The sequence below is a fragment of the Symphalangus syndactylus genome, chromosome 8 (genome assembly GCF_028878055.3).
Source record: "Symphalangus syndactylus isolate Jambi chromosome 8, NHGRI_mSymSyn1-v2.1_pri, whole genome shotgun sequence".
NCBI classification, from domain to species: Eukaryota; Metazoa; Chordata; class Mammalia; order Primates; family Hylobatidae; genus Symphalangus; species Symphalangus syndactylus.
Genome location: NC_072430.2, coordinates 96899257 through 96917612, shown reverse-complemented (window position 1 = coordinate 96917612; position 18356 = coordinate 96899257).

Here is an 18356-nt window from a genome sequence, read left to right as displayed (position 1 = left end):
AGCTTATCTTGCACTGAGTTTGAAGGGGCTAGATTATTTCAGAATACTCCTTAAAAGATTTTTTTTGTATGAAAATCTTCCTCTTTTTCAAGAGAACAAATTTTGTTGGACAGTAAAAACTTGATATAATCTTTAACAATGGTCATTAAAATTATGCTTTCAAAAAGTTTAGTATTTTACCTATTTGGCAAATATGTTTTAAATGTACAACGTGTACTCGATACTATTGATGATCAAAGAGTTCATCAATGAAAATATAAGCAAATTTACTTGCCCTCACAGAGTTTTAGGTTCTAGCAGGTATGTGACATAAGAAAATACGAATCAGATAATATTCAATAAAAACAGGGAAAACATAAAAGAACTGTACCTGGAATTTGATTTTACTTTAACCTACTGAATATATCCTCCTTACACAAATATTTGAAAAAATACATTGAGATACTAATAGCATTTAAACCTAGGTGATGCCTTATAGGTACTTTCAATTTCCTCTTTTATATTTAATTGTCTTTTCCAAATTTTTTAAACAAGAGTATCTTTGGAATTAGTGAAAAAAAAAAAACCCTGATTTTCAATCAAAAACAATGAAGAATAAAATTCATAACAAAACAAAGTAGGGTAGACAATAAAGCCTGTGCTTGTCTTCCTGCACTAGATGATAAACCCCATGAAGGCAGAGTTTGTTCAACTAGTTCTGTACCTTCAGCACCTAAACAGTACCTGACAAACAGTGGGCTCTCGATATGTATTTTTTAAATGCATCAATCTGCAACTCATTTCAATTTCATGAGTTAAATAGTCCCTTCAAATAACTTTATCCCTTATGGTAAATTCTCCGGCATTTTTGTTCCTTCTCCTTGTTGTGCATAATTATGAATTCTGGCCCTCTCTCTTCTACTTCTGCCCTCCTCTCTGTCTCATAATCCCCAGGCCAAGAAAGCATAGGGTTAGGCAAATAATTATAATAATTGAGCCTCCTTTTATTCTTAGATACTTATAGGACAGTAAGAACAAATAAAGTGGTTCTGAAGACTATAGTATGTATACTCAGGTGCTGTATCACTGAATCATTTTCAGTATGACATGAACTTCACTGGCCTTTTACAATCAGGATTAGAAGTAGTGCCACAGTGCATAACATTGAGGGCATAAGGGTATCATTAGGATAAGTTTTACTGCTATTTTATCAGTCATCCAATCATAAAATCTCTACTCACTATCTTTAAGCTATTTACAAATGTCAATCTCACTGTCTAGGGAACAGCTTGTTATGAAGTATTCACTGTAACTGTCACATTTAACTGCCAATGACAGTAAAATGAAAGTCTGTCTTAATTACTGTCTTGTTTCATTTCTCATTTGCCATGCCTCTTTCTAGGAAAGGAAATTATACAGTCTCCAATCTCAGAAGACTATTTAAAACATAAGGTGATTATTGAGAATTCAAGGAAACATCTGAATATTTTGATATTAGTAATATGAGTTAAGGTTGGAAAATGAAAAGCATGTATTCACTGAGAGCTAAGTACTGAATATTAATTTGATTCAAATACTATTGGCGAATGCCTAATGATATTAAAAGGAAAACAATTTGAAGAAAAATTGAAACATAAAGGAAATTCAGATTCGAGAAGAAAAAAATTATCATACAATTTATTTAATTGCCAAGGATCTAAAATAGGCCAAAATTTACTTCTGGATGCCTACAAATATTAAAGCTTTTTCATGAAAATGGTACGAAAACAGCTAATATTATTAAACTATATAAAACAGTCTTCACATAATCAAAAGAAGAGGCATATAAAAGAGATAAATAACGTCTAGTCACCTAGAATTATTTTTTCAACCATAACCTCGCCAGCAATATGTGTTAATTATTACATGATCTATCCTTTGTGTGGAGCTCGAGTTTAATTTCTTTTGTTGAAATTCATATTTTATAGGACTCCCAAGCTTCAGGAATGCCGATATAGGTTAATGCCAAATACATAAGTGGGTTTCCATGCTAGAGGAGGTAGCTTTTAGAGGCAAAGTTAAGGGGATTATAAATAGAACAGCTCAATTATCCTAGTTTACTTTGAACATTTTCTCTGAGAGTTCCCCAGAAGCTCTTCTTTTTGCCTTTTCCTGGAAATCTACCTATTGGATGGGTCTGGAGGCTGTCTCCCTCAAGTAGAACCCTCTCTCACATCCTTGCACAGATTAATAGAATTACAAAAAAGATCTGTGTAAAATAAAAAATAGATTCCTTCCTCTCTTTTGATGAAACTTTGTGCATGCATTGGTGGAGTAGAGACATATTTTGGCCTTTTTAACCTTAATACTGTTGAAGTAGTAAGATCCAGAGTACTGTAATAAGCATATGAACCTATGAAAAAGAGGCCAATATAATTAATTTGCCTTGCCTTTCATTATGTAAAAAGGGCCACAAAATTCTTTTGAGATGAAAAGATGGATTGGTCCAGTCCTCTTTACAGGGAGAAGGTAATAGAGTGATTTAAAACTAGCAACTATCTAGTACTGAATAATTTATCCCTTAGGATCCTATGGCAATAAAAGTCAACACTTTAAAATTTGATGATTCATGATCTTTGTCATAAGAACTGTCTTTTCTTGTTTGTAGAAAGTAGTTTTCAACAAATAGTAGATAAGGAATAATAACTACAAAAAATGGTAATAGAACATGGGAGAACTTCGAGTGATTTAGCAAATTAAAACATGGTAATATTTAATATTTGTGTTTGCTTGCATAAAATTTGATACTTTTGAATATTTTATTTTACTCATAATATGGACAAGGAAAGAGACAGAACTCATTGTATTTGGCGATATGGCAATAAGGCTTTAAGCATAAACAAAGTTCAGGTTATATGTAACTCCTTTAGAATTCTTATTTTAAATTTGTCTTAACTTATGGGAATTTGTTACCTAATTCATTGGACACACACTTTTGTGTTGATGAGAGATAATGCTTTAAAATAGATAAGGTAAGGATTTAGAACTCAAGAAAACCTAGGTTTAAATTTCGGGTCCAATATTTTTAATGTGTGTTACTTTTTAGAACACATTTAGAACTTTCCTTAATATTTCTTACTCTCTTCCATTTTCTTCTTCCCATGAATTTGTATCTGTACTGTGAATCTCTTTTTCTGTCTTCCAAATAACCATGCCCTCTTCTAAAGCTTGTAATTAAAAATTCCAGTCTAAGCATTATCTGCCTGAACTGCTTACCAGTATTGTACTCCAATATTTCTTATTCTACCTCACCCACCTGATATGAATTGGCTGTGTCCCTCCCACCGCGAAATCTCACCTTGAATTGTAATAATCCCCACATGTCAAGGGTAAGGTCAGGTGGAGATAATTGAATCATGAAGGCAGTTTCCTCCATACTGTTCTCGTGGTAGTGAATAAGTCTCACGAGATCTGATGGTTTTATAAGTGCGAGTTCCCCCGCACAAGCTTTCTCGCCTGCCGCCGGGTCAGACGTCGCTTTGTTCATTCTTTGTCTCCCGCCGTGATTGTGAGGCCTCCCCAGCCGTATGGAATTGTGAGTCTATTAAACCTTTTTCCTTTATAAATTACCCAGTCTCGGGTATGTCTTTATTAGCAGCATGAGAACGGACTAATACACCGTCTATTGACTGATTTCTGATGAAAATGAATATCAGGGAGTGGAAAGTAGTAAATGATCGAAAGCAAGACATAAACTCTATCCCCAATCCCTCCCCCCAAAAAAGATTCTGAAGCTGAATAAAATCTTGATATTCCAAAAGTAAGTACCTTAAATATTTCTACAGTAGTAGGAAACAACCAAAAAATGCACTGTACTATGTATATAGTAAGGAGTTTATTTTGAATGTGGTCTCAACTAAGTGTGAATTTACAGTAGAAGGAAAAATATAAGCTTCATTTTGAACAGATGCAATATGAACTTACAATAATATTTTCTAGTGAAATAACCTCTAGCTCTCTCACTGGACTGGAGATAGAGACTTGGAGCTTGTAATTGAGGTCTACTGGCACAAAACTAATAAGTGAAATAAGTCAAGGTAAAGTCACAAAAGAAATAAGTTTAGAGCAGATAGGACCTAGTGCATATTTAGGAGGTGAGAGAAGGATGAATATTATGCAATGGTGAAGTCTTAGGAAAATGCATTTATTGTCCAGAATACATTGTAGGATAATAGTCATATTGTATTTGGACTTTACAATGTGCTTATGAAATTTTTAGTAATAAAAACTAGTGATTAAACATATAATGAAAGGAGTTATGGCCATAGAATGTAAGGAAGCAAAAGTTACTATTTTTATGTTACTCTTTATAGAAGATTTGTTTGCATTCTCATAGGGAATAGTCAATCTTGTTATTTGGTTGTATAAACGAAATATGGCTTTAATCTCTTTCCTTAATATTGATTTGTAGAGAATATATTTCTCATTGCCCTTTATATTTTTTAAAAATAGGATTTGGGATATAAAAACCAATAATGTTGTTACTTGTTATAACAATTGTAAGAGAAAATTAATTCAAGATTATTAGTGGTATTCAAAGAAGGTTGGGGTTGTATAAAAATAATTGTTTATTGATTTATATTGGTTTAACTACATAAAATAGCCACCCTAAATCTTTAGTTCAAATGAATACATTAGTTTTTGTTTTTCCCCACAGCGTGTGGAATTTTTAATATATATTTAAGTTTAAAAGAATAAAACTAGAAGATATAGAAATATATATTTTCTTCCATATTCTAGTACTTTATTATTTGATTTACTCATTTGTCATGCTATTTATTTTCTAATGCCATAAATGATGACTTTTGATTGGTTCCCAAATTTCTACTGTACCTAAAGCTATTCTTTTCTAAGCCAGTCTTAACCTCCACTTAACCTCCAGCTAAGACATAACACTTATGTGTTTACCTTAATTGTCTTACATTTTTGTTCCTTGGCATAGCGTCATCTGTCAACCATAATTCTTCTTCAGTGAAATATCACAAATAGTACATATTACATTTTCTACCTTCCTATTCTCTATCCGACCTCAAAATGAAGTCATAAAAATCTAAGTTCATTTTTCTTGCAAAAGTTGTATAGATACCATCAATAAGTGGAGAGTTTGTTGAAAACCATTATTACTTAGAAAAACTTGCTCTAAAAGTTCAGTACATCATGTACTTGTCAGAATCTTCTCAGTTTAAAAGGCTCTAATTTGAACCAATATTTTTTCATGATTTTTGCCTTTTGTTTAGAAAATTATCAGTTTTACTAATAACCTTATCTTTAACTTTATATTGTACCTGATACTCTCATAGTAATGAAAACAGCCAACCTACAAATAAGTCATATTTGAATAACAGCTAACATGTGTGAGAGCTGGCCGGGCGTGGTGGTTCACGCTTGTAATCCCAGCACTTTGGGAGGCCGAGGCGGGCGGATCACGAGGTCAGGAGATCGAGACCACGGTGAAACCCCATCTCTACGAAAAATACAAAAAAAATTAGCCGGGCATGGTGGCGGGCGCCTGTAGTCCCAGCTACTCGGAGAGGCTGAGGCAGGAGAATGGCATGAACCCGGGAGGCGGAGCTTGCAGTGAGCCGAGATTGCGCCACTGCACTCCAGCCTGGGCAACAGAGCGAGACTCTGACTCAAAAAAAAAAAAAAAACATGTGTGAGAGCTACGTGGCAGGGACTTCTGTATGTATTTTACAGGTACATCTAACTTATTCCTCACAATATGCCTGTAAGATAATAATTTTAGAAAATAAAGAAAATGGAGCACTGAAGAGTTTAAGTAACTTGCCAAAGGTCACAGAGTTAGTGAGTCGTAAAGCAAGAATTCAAACTTAGGAAATCTGACCTCCAAGTCAATGTTCTTTTTTTTTTTATTTATTTTACAATAAGTTCTGAGATACATGTTCAGAAAGTGCAGATGGGTTACATAGGTATACATGTCCCATGGTGATTTGCTGCACTGTTCTTTTGCATTTGCTGAGGAGTGTTTTACTTCCAATTATGTGGTCAATTTTAGAATAAGTGCTATGTGGTGCTGAGAAGAATGTATATTCCATTGATTTGGGGTGAGGAGTTGTGTAGATATCTGTTAGATCTGCTTGGTCCAGAGCTGAGTTCAAGTTCTGAATATCCTTGTTAATTTTCTGTCTCTTTCACCTGTCTCATACGGACAGATCAATGGTGGTGTTAAAGTCTCACACTATTATTGTGTGGTATTCTAAGTCTCTTTGTAGGTCTCTAAGAACTTGATCTACGAATCTGGGTGCTCCTGTATTGGATGCATATATATTTAGGATAGTTAGGGCTTCTTGTTGCATTGATCCCTTTACCATTATGTAATGCCCTTCTTTGTCTTTTCTGATCGTTGTTGGTATAAAGTCTGTTTTACCAGAGACTGGGATTGCAACCCCTGCTTTTTTTTTTTCTTTCCATTAGCTTGGTAAATATTCCTCCATCCCTTTATTTTGAGCCTATGTGTGTCTTTGCACTTGAGATGAGTTTCCTGAATACAGCACACCAATGGGCCTTGACTCTTTATCCAATTTGCCAGTCTGTGTCTTTTAATTGGGGCATTTAGCCTATTTATATTTAAGGTTAGTATTGTTAAGTGTGAATTTGATCCTGTCATTGGGTCATCATGATGTTAGCTGATTATTTTGCACATTAGTTGAAGCAATTTCTTCATAGCATCATTGGACTTTATGTTTTGGTGTGCTTCTGCAGTGGCTGGTACCGGTTTTTTCTTTCCATATTTAGTGCTTCCTTCAGGAGCTCTTATAAGGCAGACCTGGTGGTGACAAAATCCCTCAGTGTTTGCTTATCTGAAAACGATTTTATTTCTCCTTCTCTTATGAAGCTTAGTTTGGCTGGATATGAAATTTTGGGTTGAAGATTCTTTTCTTTAAGAATGTTGAATATTGACCCCAACTCTCTTCTGGCTTATAGGGTTTCTGCAGAGAGATCTGCTATTAGTCTGATGGGTTTCCCTTTGTAGGTAACCTGACCTTTTCCTCTGGCTGCCCTTAACATTTTCTCCTTCATTTCAACCTTGGTGAGTCTGATGATTTGGTGTTTTGGAGTTGCTCTTCTCGAGGAGTATCTTAGTGATATTTTCTGTACTTCCTGAATTTGAATGTTGGCCTGTATTGCTAGGTTGGGGAAGTTCTCCTGGGTAATATCCTGAAATGTGTTTTCCAACTTGGTTCCATTCTCCCCATCACTTTCAGACACACCAATTAATCATAGGTTTGGTATTTTCACATAGTCTCATATTTCTTGGAGGCTTTGTTCATTCCTTTTTATTCTTTTTTCTCTAATCTTGTCTTCACACCTTATTTCAGTAAGTTGATCTTCAATCTCTGATATCCTTTCTTCCACTGGATCTATTCAGCTATTGATACTTGTGTATGCTTCATGAAGTTCTCGTGCTGTGTTTTTCAGCTCCATCAGGTTATTTATGTTCCACACTTAACTGGTTATTCTAGTTAGCAGTTTCTGTAACATTTATTAACGTTCTTAGCTTCCTTGCATTGGGTTAGAACATGCTCCTTTAGCTCAGAGGAGTCTGTTATTACCCACCTTCTGAAGCCTACTTCTGTCAATTCTTCAATCTCATTCTCCATCCAGTTTTGTGCCCTCGCTGGAAAGGAGCTGCCATTACTTGGAGAAGAGGCATTCTGATTTGGGGAATTTTCAGCCTTTTTGCACTGGTTTTTCCTCATCTTCGTGTATTTATCTACCTTTGATCTTTGAGGCTGATTGCCTTTGGATGGGGTTTCTGTGTGGGGGTTCTTTTTGGTGATGTTGATGTTGTTGCTTTCTGTTTGTTAGTTTTTCTTCTAGCAGTCAGACCCCTCTTCTGCCTGTCTGCTGCGGTTTGCTGGAGGTCCACTCCAGACCCTGTTTGCCTGGGTGTCACCAGTGGAGGTTGCAGAACAGCAAAGATTGCTGCCTGCTTCTTCCTCTGGAAGCTTCGTCTCAGAGGGGCACCAGCATGATGCCAGCTGGAGCTCTCTCCTGTATGAAGTGTCTGTTGACCCCTGTTGGAAGGTCTCTCCCAGTCAGGAGGCACGGGGGTCGGAGACCCACTTGAGGAGGCAGTCTGTTCCTTAGCATAGCTCAAGCGCTGTGCTGGGAGAATCCTTCTTGTCAGGATCAGTTGCTCTCTTCAGAGCCATCAGGCAGGAACGTTTAAGTTCTCTGAAGCTGCACCCAGAGCAGCCCCTTCCCCCAGTTGTTCTTTCCCAGGAACATGGGAATTTTATGTATAAGCCCCTGACTGGGGCTGCTGCCTTTCTTTCAGAGATGCCCTGCCCAGTGTGGAGTCATCTAGAGGGGCAGTCTGGCCACAGCCACTTTGCTGAGCTGTGGTGAATTCTATGCAGTCCCAACCTCCCGGCCTCCTTAGCACTGTCAGGGGAAAACTGCCTACTCAGGCCTCAGTAATGGTGGATTTCCCTTCCCCCACCAAGCTCGATCATCCCAGGTTGACTTCAGACTGCTGTGCTGGCAGTGAGTATTTCAAGCCAGTGGTTTTTAGCTTGTTGGGCTCCGTGGGAGTGGAACCCACTGAGCGAGACCACTTGGCTCCCTGGTGGGCCTCAGCCCCCTTCCCAGGGGAGTGAATGGTTCTATCTTGCTGGGATTCCAGGCACCACTGGGGTATGAAAACAAACTCCTGCAGCTAGCTCAGTGTCTGCCCAAATAGCCACATAGTTTTGTGCTTGAAACCCAGGGCCCTGGTGGTGTAGGCATACGAGGGAATCTCTTGATCTGTGGATTGCAAAAATGGTGGGAAAAGTGTGGCATCTGGGTCAGATAGAACAGCCCCTCACAGTTTCTCTTGGTTGGGGGAGGGAGGTCTCCAGCTCCTTGAACTTCCTGGGTGAGATGCCACCCCACCCTGCTTCTGCTCGCCCTTCGTGGGGTGCACCCACTGCCTAACCAGTCCCAATGAGATGAACTGGGTACCTCAGTTGGAAATGCAGAAATCACCCACCTTCTGCATTTGTCTGACTGGGAGCTGCAGACCAGAGCTGTTCCTATTCAGCCATCTTGCCAGATCCCCGCAAATCAGTGTTCTTTAACACGCTGTTAATCTCTGATTACAACTAGCATTCTACAGAAGCACAGGGAGAATGTATTTGAGCAAGAGGCTATCCTTCTGGCTAACCTGCCACACCACTGCCTTATACGGCTTGAAACATTGCACACTGACCACAACATTGGTCGAAAGCCATGTATTGCATCCAGGCTCCTGCCATCATGCCTGGCTAAGTTTTGTATTTTTGTAGAGATGGGGTTTCACCATGTTGGCCAGGCTGGTCTTGAACTCCTGACCTCAGGTAATCTGCCTGACTTGGACTCCCAAAGTGTTGGGATTACAAGCATGAGCTACCACGCCCAGCTTGCATCCAACTAGAGGTAACAGAACAGGCTTTTATCTCAAAGGCACTTTTCTTATCCACATTCTATTGATTAAATTATGCCCCAGATTGGTAACTAAGATTTGGGAAATTATCAAATTCATTACTGATGTGTTATTAAACAAAATAAAAGAGAAAATGAGAGAATTTTATACTTTGATGCTTAAGCTTAAATTTCTTAAGGGATAATATTTTTACTTCTATTTTAGTCATTTAGAGAATGTTATATGACATTTGTGTCTGAGCTTAGATATGTGAATGACTTTATTTCCCTCAATACCACCCCTCTCCACCAATAATAATTAAAATGTATCCACAATGGGAAATTTACCATGATTCTTGCCTGTATTAGAACTGAAAAAAGTAAAGGTCTAATGTACTAAAGTGGACTAAACATAGTATAAAATTCGGTAGTAACCTCAGGATCTGGACATGCAATATTTAAACTTTATGCTTTTGCTAATAGTGGGGAACTGGATGAACTACAAAAAATAACAGAGAAACAAAATCTATGGAACTGAAGACAATTGTGAGCTGAAAATGTACAATAAAAGTATTGTTCAGGACTTAATAAAGTTGTATAATATAGCCGTTAAAAGTTCAGATGTATGCATATATTTATATATTTCAAAATGTTTTTCTCACATTTTAAAAAATGTTTTTATTAATGCCTTGGGAACCAAAGAAAAATTTCTATTATGTTTTACAACCATGGCAAATTGTTTGCCCAAAACAAGATAGACCAAATGACGACTAGGTATAAAATATGATTCTAGCTTTATTTGACAGAAACATCTATACTGTAAGATATTTACATGTCTTGTTTTCTAGTATTCTATTCAATGAAATATATTTACATGTGCAAAATAATTGGATTTTTCCAAGCCTTATTCATAACAGGTAAAATCAATATGTTCATCATTTGGCAATTCATACTTAGGTAGGTTTAAGGCAGATGGATAATAGAAAAGTAGCAATATACTTGACTATTCATTTAAAGATAACTGAGCCAATGTGAAGCATTCTAAGGTTGAATGACTATCAATTATTTGTATGTACGGATTATCAAATATTACATTTGAAGTAATAGACCATGAATGGTGACTGATTCTTTTAAGCTAAATAGCACAGATAATCATAATTATTTCTGGGTCCAGGGTCAAAAGATCTTTATTACTTTTCTTGTTATTGAAGAATCTTTTAAAATAATATATAATACATCATTCTTGTCAGTGCATTGCAAAGGTATTAAATGAAGCAAATTCCAGGAGTGATGTTTGACAGCATATTATCTAGAGCATCCTACCTTTCATTCTTGTCATTTTATCTCCTAACGTAGAACTCATATTTCAGAACTCCAGATCATTCATTCCACTGCTTTTGTAGTATGCTGTCATAATCTAGTCCACTGTATTTTTCTCCATTTAATTTACTAAGTCATTACTTTTTTTTTTTTGCAAAGTGTTAATGAGGGCATTAGAACCATTATGGAAAATTTTTTTAAAAAGTAGTTTTTTTCTTTCCTTCACAAAATACTTCCTTTTTTCTATCATACACTGTTAGAAAAACCAAAACCTAGCAGAGAAAAATACCTTCTTCAAGATGTTGATGGGTAGAGTCCAGTATTAAGTATAGAAGAGAGATACATAGACTTTAAAGTGGCCCAACTTCAAATTCTGAAAGCATGTTTACTTTTATGAAATAATATATTTATTTCAATAAAATATATGAAATGAAATAAAAATTGAAAAATGTACTCTCACATGTTAAATGCAAAACCCTTAATCTGCTAAGGCTTAGAAAAGGTAAATATAAAGAGAAGGCACTGACAAAACACAGTTACCACCAGTGTAGTGTAAATTGGTGTATCTTTGGAGAAAAGCAGCTTGACAATTTGCATCAAGAGCGTTAACCATGTTCATAGCTCTTTTACATAATAATTCCATATTGGGGAATTTTGATTGATGAAATAATTTAAAGTATAAAAATAATTTTATAATGGAAATCATCTAAAGGTCCAATATTACTTTAGAGTAATGGTCAGGCTAAGTTATGATAAATGGATGCAACAGCACATTATAAAGGACATTGTTTAAAAGATAATTTAGGACTAGATAATACCTTATATAATATTAATTTTAAAAATAGCCATAATAAGTACATTCAAAAATATAAAATTTATACAAATGAATTGAAAAACAAAGGGAAGAATATACTAAAATATTGACAGTGGTTGTTTTTGAATGGTAAAGTTAAGAAAACTGTTTCTCTTTAAAATTATATTATTTCTTAATATTCCACACTTATCACTTATTGCTTTTACATTAAAAACTGAACAACTACACAAAAGCACAAGGGAGTGACCAATGAAAGAATGAATAACATCATCAACATTAATTTTTATACTAGAAAAGACACCATCAAGAAAGTGAAAAGATAACAAAGACAATTGGAGAACATTTTTGCAAATCATATATCTGGTGTCTTTTATCTATAATACATGAAAAATGATCATAACTCAAAAAGTCAAATAACTCCATTAAAAAGTGGACAAAATATATGAATAGACATTTCTCCAAAGAAGATATACTGTGAAACACAAGAAAATATGCGCAACATCATTAGCCATAAGAGAAACAAAATGTAAAAAAAAAAAAATAGCACTTCACACTTGTTAGGATGGCTATAATCAAAAAGAGGGATAATAAATGTTGGTAAGAATGTAGAAAAATTGTAACCTTCATAAACTGCTGGTCTGGTCGTAATGTAAATGGTGCAGCTACTTTGAAAGCCATCTGGAAGTTTCTTCAACAGTTAAACATAATTATCATCGATTCCATTCCTGGGTATATACCTAAGAGAAGGAAAATGTATAATCCAAAAAAGTACATGTATACAAATGTTTATAGAAGCATTATTCATAATAGACAAAAGATGAAAACATCCTTAAATCCAGCAACTGATAAATAAATATACAAAATGTGGTATAGCCAATGTGATATTATTCAACAATAATAAGAAATGAACTATTTATACATGCTAAAACATGAATGAACCTTGAAAAATTATGCTAAGTGAAAGAAGCCAGTCACAGAGGACTCTATATTGAATTATTTTATAATTTTTAATATAGGCAAATCTATAGAGACACAAAGATTAGTGGTTGCCTAGAGCTAGGAGGCATAGGAAAATTGAGGGATGATGGCTAAGTAGTGCTTGGTTTCTTTTTAAGATAATAAAATTGTTTTATAGTTTATTGTGGTGATGGAAACATAACCCTGTGAATATGCTATAATTCATTGATTTGCTAGCAGCCTTTGAGTTTATCGCATGGCATGTGGATCTCAATAAGTCTGTTAACGATAAAGGCTGGTTTTTGTTTTTGAGACAGAATCTCACTCTGTTGCCCAGGCTAGAGTACAGTGGAGCAATTACGGCTCACTGCAGCCCCCAACTCTTAGGCTCAAGCAATCCTTCTGCCTTAGTCTCCTGAGAAGCTGGAACTACAGGTGTGTACCACCATACCATCACACCCAGCTAATTTTAAATTTTGTGTAAGGACAGGGTCTCACTATGTTGCCCTCGTTGGTCTCAAACTCCTGGGCTCAAGCCATCCTCCCACCTCGGACTTCCAAAGTTCAGGGATTACAGGCATAAGTAACTGCACCTGGCCTAAACTGCTTTTTTAAAATAAAAATTATATAAGGTATAAAGACCCTGAGAATTAATAGGATAAATGGAAATATACTTATTTTATGAAAGGAGGGCTGGAGGTATCGGAGAGGCTATTATTAGTTACTGATTGCCGTGTTATAATTCCACAAATTTGTCTTAGACTGTTGATTACATAATACAATATATTGTCAAATGGAACTGTCTTTTTTCAATTTTACAAGGATAATACTTTATTAATTCATCTAAATCAATCTAGCACATAGCACTCAATAAACTGTCGAAGCATGGCAGGCAAGTGACATCAATGGTTTCTCAAAAAATTGATCATGAGTTGAAATTCAGGATAATACCACCTTAGAAGAACCTATGTAAAAAAATTAAAATTATCTTGACAGTGAACCAAGAAATTGATTCTGACACAGTAATAGTAACTGTGGCCCCTTTCATTGATTGAGTGCTTACTAAGAAAGACATACTTGGCTAAACACTTAACATATATTTTTCATTCTACATTTAGCTAGAAAATGACTTTGAGATTCTAACTAGCAAAATAAAACTTACAAGATATTTACCAGACTCTCACTATTAGTCATGCAGAGCTGTTTGGCAAGCCCAACTCTGTCTCATGGAAAAGTTCCTTCTATTATTAAGATTTCATGGGGAAGAAAGACTGGGTTTTGACATGGAACAGCAAAGAAAGTAAATACTTTTAGAAGCTGTAGTGAAAACTACTTACAAAATGAACCAGAAAGTACTAGGAAGTAACTTTCTATTGATCAGGTTAACTAGAGATCCAGTACCTTTTGTAGTTTCTCTACCTAAAAATAACTTTAAGCCCATGTTCTAGAGTGGTATTAAGTAGGTCATCCTCATGAAATATTTTTGTTTTCCATATAATCAAGAAAAAATAACTTACCTAGAATTCACTTGGCTGGCGTCAACCCAAGTGCTCTTGAAAAAAATAACACATGTATTTTTGTAAGAAAAAAAGTCATTCGGCTACACTGAAACCAAGTTTATTCCTACCTAATCATTATTCTGCTTTATCTTATTTGATCATTATTGGAAAGGATGTTATAAATTACACAATAATTTTACAGTAATTCACGTATACTTCAAATGCCAACCCATGTGTTAGCATTGTCTTCCATTTATCCTTGAGAAATGGGCAAAGCAAAGTTATTCCTTCATCTTATACAACATTTCCATGTGTTAGAGGAAATATCACTAAGAAAATAAAAGTATGAAGGCGACACCTACATTGCCAGTTCCTCTAGAGACATCAGATATGCCCCTATGTAATTTTGAAGAGTGGAATAATTACATGGACTTGAAGGTTCACAATGTAAATTAACCTAGATAGTGAATAGTCCAGTTCCTTGAGTTAGAAAAAACAATAAAACTAGTATGTATTTTATGGACTAATAATGTTTTTTAAAAAACTTATTTCAGTAGTACTAATATAGAGAAAAGATTGAATTTCAAAATGTAATTTCTTCAACTGAATCTGAATTTTATTAGATAATATCTATTGTTAGAATAAAACAATAGTTGCTACCCATAATCCTTGAGCAATAAGTAGCTCTCTCCACATTACAAATGAATACAAAAGGAAGAAAGGGAGAAGTGTCTCAAAACCAGTATATATTTTTTAAATTGTCAGACCATCTGGAATTTTGCAACAAGGAATCTTTTCACTGCGTATTATCTTATGTTTGACTCTAATTTTTTTTGCAATGTTAATCAAAAAACATTGACCACAGTCTCTGTTTATTCTCAGTACACTTTGATTTTCTTCTCATCTTAAAATATTTTCCATCAATAAAACTGAATGTTTCTTCTTAAACATTAACTAACTTATTCATTATGAATTTTAGAAATATCTAATTCCTTTCACTCTACACATCTACATATACATACTTAGTCAATGTTTGCACTTACAATAAATTATGCTAAAATTAGTAGGAAAACACATTTTCAACACTGCATTTCTTATAACAACTTATGATACATACATAAGTGTCACCAAAATTTAGACATTAAATTTTTCTGGTTCACTATGTTGATCCAGCCAATAACTCAGAGTAGGAATGCATCAAACAAATTTTACTGTTCCCCAAAATGAAGTCTCAAAACATGTTTTCACTTTCTGTTGTCTTAAAGACAGTAGATATAGGCTATATCCAATAATCTTATTCCTCTCTGTTTTCATTCACTTGATTAATATGAACTGAGTTTTTTCCAAGTTGAATACCTTGTTTTAGGTTATATGTATAATATGGCTTTTGTTCTCAAAAAATGCACGAACTATTTTAAAAGAAGTGACCAACATATTTTGCATAGCCGTATTCCTCCTGACAGAAAACAAACAACCACTCATATCACATGAAAATGTTAAGCAATTCTAAAGTGCTGTAAAAAAGATAACTAAAGCCCATGGCATCAGTTATCTTTTGCTGCCATAACAAATTACCACAGATTTAATGGTTTAAAACAAGACATAGTTATTGTTATGTTTCCATCTTACTTTTCTTTTCAGATGCTTTTCACAATCCCCTCAGAAGAGCACTCCCTCTGAGAAAGATTAGTGACTCATCAGTGTGTAGATTTGATATCAGCAATTTAATTCCATTTATTGTGTGAAGTTTTGAGCAAGACAATGGAAGAGTGAGATTTGAATAAAATTTGAGAAAATCTGCGAGAAAGAGAAAAGAAAACCAGACTCTGATAGCCACAAGCTGATGAATAGCTAGGGCTCCATTTGTGCTGCGAGCTCTCCTCCCAACTAGACAAAGATCTTACCCTGTTGAATAGAAACAATTTCACAAAACACCACCAGACAAGGTTATTCTCTGACCGTGATGGAACAAGACAAAAAAAGAAGGCTACACAGACAAACAATTCATTGTCCAAACCACAGGCATGTCTGAACAATCTTCCGTCTTGACTAAAATGCGTGACTATTTCTTGATTAACAACTGCCGTTTTAGCTTCACTCAATTACCATCACTTTCTAGACAAGAGTGAAGATAATCATAGAACTACCCTTGCCACTTAATGCCATCCAATGCAACACAAAACCCTGCTTCCTTGAGTTGTGCCCAGAATCAGAATACACAAGCCCCATCCCTAGAATATTCTTACCAAGTCATTTTATGTGTGCCCATAGCAGGCATAACACCTTGTAAGGAGTCAAAAACCCAACATTGTTCTACTATAAGTTCTTTGCTAGTGATTTTGCCTGTAGAACACCAATTTCTGCCATTTACTATTACCTAGTTATGCAAAATTTTGATACTCTTTAGAACCATAAGATCATGAGCATGAAGAATAAATTTATGACATGGAGTTCTTCTGGATAAAATGCATAGATATATTTCTCCATCGTTTTCAGTTTGAGAGATGATAAGTAGATAAATGATAGATGATTGATATAGATAGAAGATAGATAGATAGATAGATAGATAGATAGATAGATAGATAGATAGACAGTCAGTTAGAAAGATAGTGTTAGGAAATATACTACCACCAAAATTATTTTGTTAACAATTTTGACTATGTAAACTAACAGTATTTAGCATTAGAGAAAATCTCTGTTTTATAGCATTCACCACCACAATTTTTCATCATGAGTTTTTCTACACTATCTTTATCTTAATTGTGTTTTTATTTTCATGTGTTGGGTGACTTCAATTAAGCTTTTTTAGCATACTTATTTATTGGCCTTTGATAATATAATGAATTCACTTGCCTGGAAATATATTCTGACTTCACATTGCACTAATCAAAATGACATTGTTTTGCTTAGATTAATGGCTGGCATTCAAAATATGCCATCAGTGAAGGATATTTTGAGTTTTACGTGGTGCTGAGGTGCTGTGGAGAAAGACAACTTAATTTTATCTGTAGATTTCCCAAGCACTAAGATCCCACCCTCAACCTGTTTATCTAGTAACCACTAAGGTTTATAAGTTAAGGACTAGAAATATTTGAGAAATATAAGTTAAGGACTAGAAATCAAATATACAAAATGATTTCATTTTGTATAACCTAGAATAATATATATAATAGTTTTTCTGTGTTAATAAACAATAAAAAGAGAGTAAACAATATTAAAATACTGTGTTTTACAGGAAAACATTAATAATGAGAGATGGGAAAAGAAAATGCATGAATGTTCAAGATAATTAGATGGTAGAAAGGGCATATCTGAGGACATAGTTAGGCTATTTCCCTTCCCTCTCATCAATAATTATGAGCTTTTAGAGGGCAGGGTCAAGGTTTCTCACCTTCAAATAGCATGGTGCATTTATTTTAGAAAGTGGATGTGGAAAACAGAATGAACTGCAAAATCCCAAAGGTAAAAAAAAGATTATATTTTTCTATTTTAAAAGGATGTTTTTCTATGTCTTAATATATATTAAAATTCAATTATTACCATTAAATAACAATGATTGCATCTGTAGTCCTTTTTTCTAAAATTAAAGATTACTGAGTTTATGTGAATTCCTAGTTATAACATCCGCAAATTTATGTTTGCTTTTCTATCTCTCTCCCTTTAAATATAGACAATAAGTACTCTGACTAACAAGTTAAGGATTTTCACAGTGAGAGAAAGAAGTCAATATATTTTTCAAGAAATGGAAATTGCGACTGAACTCTGGAATGGAAAATTGATCTTTCCAGTACTATATTGAATATGTTACCATTGGGTGACAATTTTGCAGTTCATTGATGATCTATGGGCTTTAGCATCCTCACTTATAAAATGGGAATAAAAATAGTTTAGTGTTTAATTTTGGATGCAATGGGAAAATGTAATATATTAATGTTAGTTGTAGCATTATAGGACATAGAAACACACACTTAGCTAACATTTTAACAAAAGCTTTTTCAATTTTGTATTTTTTCTACTAAAAATTTTATATATTTCAAACACTTCCTTACAACAAGTGTTGATAATTTTGCAATGATATATTTTTCAATACAACCATGAGTAGACTTTTTAGAGTAAAAAAATAAATTCACATAGGAGAGATTTTAAAAAGCTGCCATTCTGCTGTACATTACCCCTTCTCAATGTCTGTTAGCATATATGTTGCTCCAGAGTGAGATGTGAGTTGTTCCTACATTAGCAGAAAATTAGAGATATTTATATATTAACAATTATTAATTTAAAGATTTAAATGTGGCATTCTTTTCTCATGAGGGGAAGAGAAGGAGTCAAGTAGACTGTGA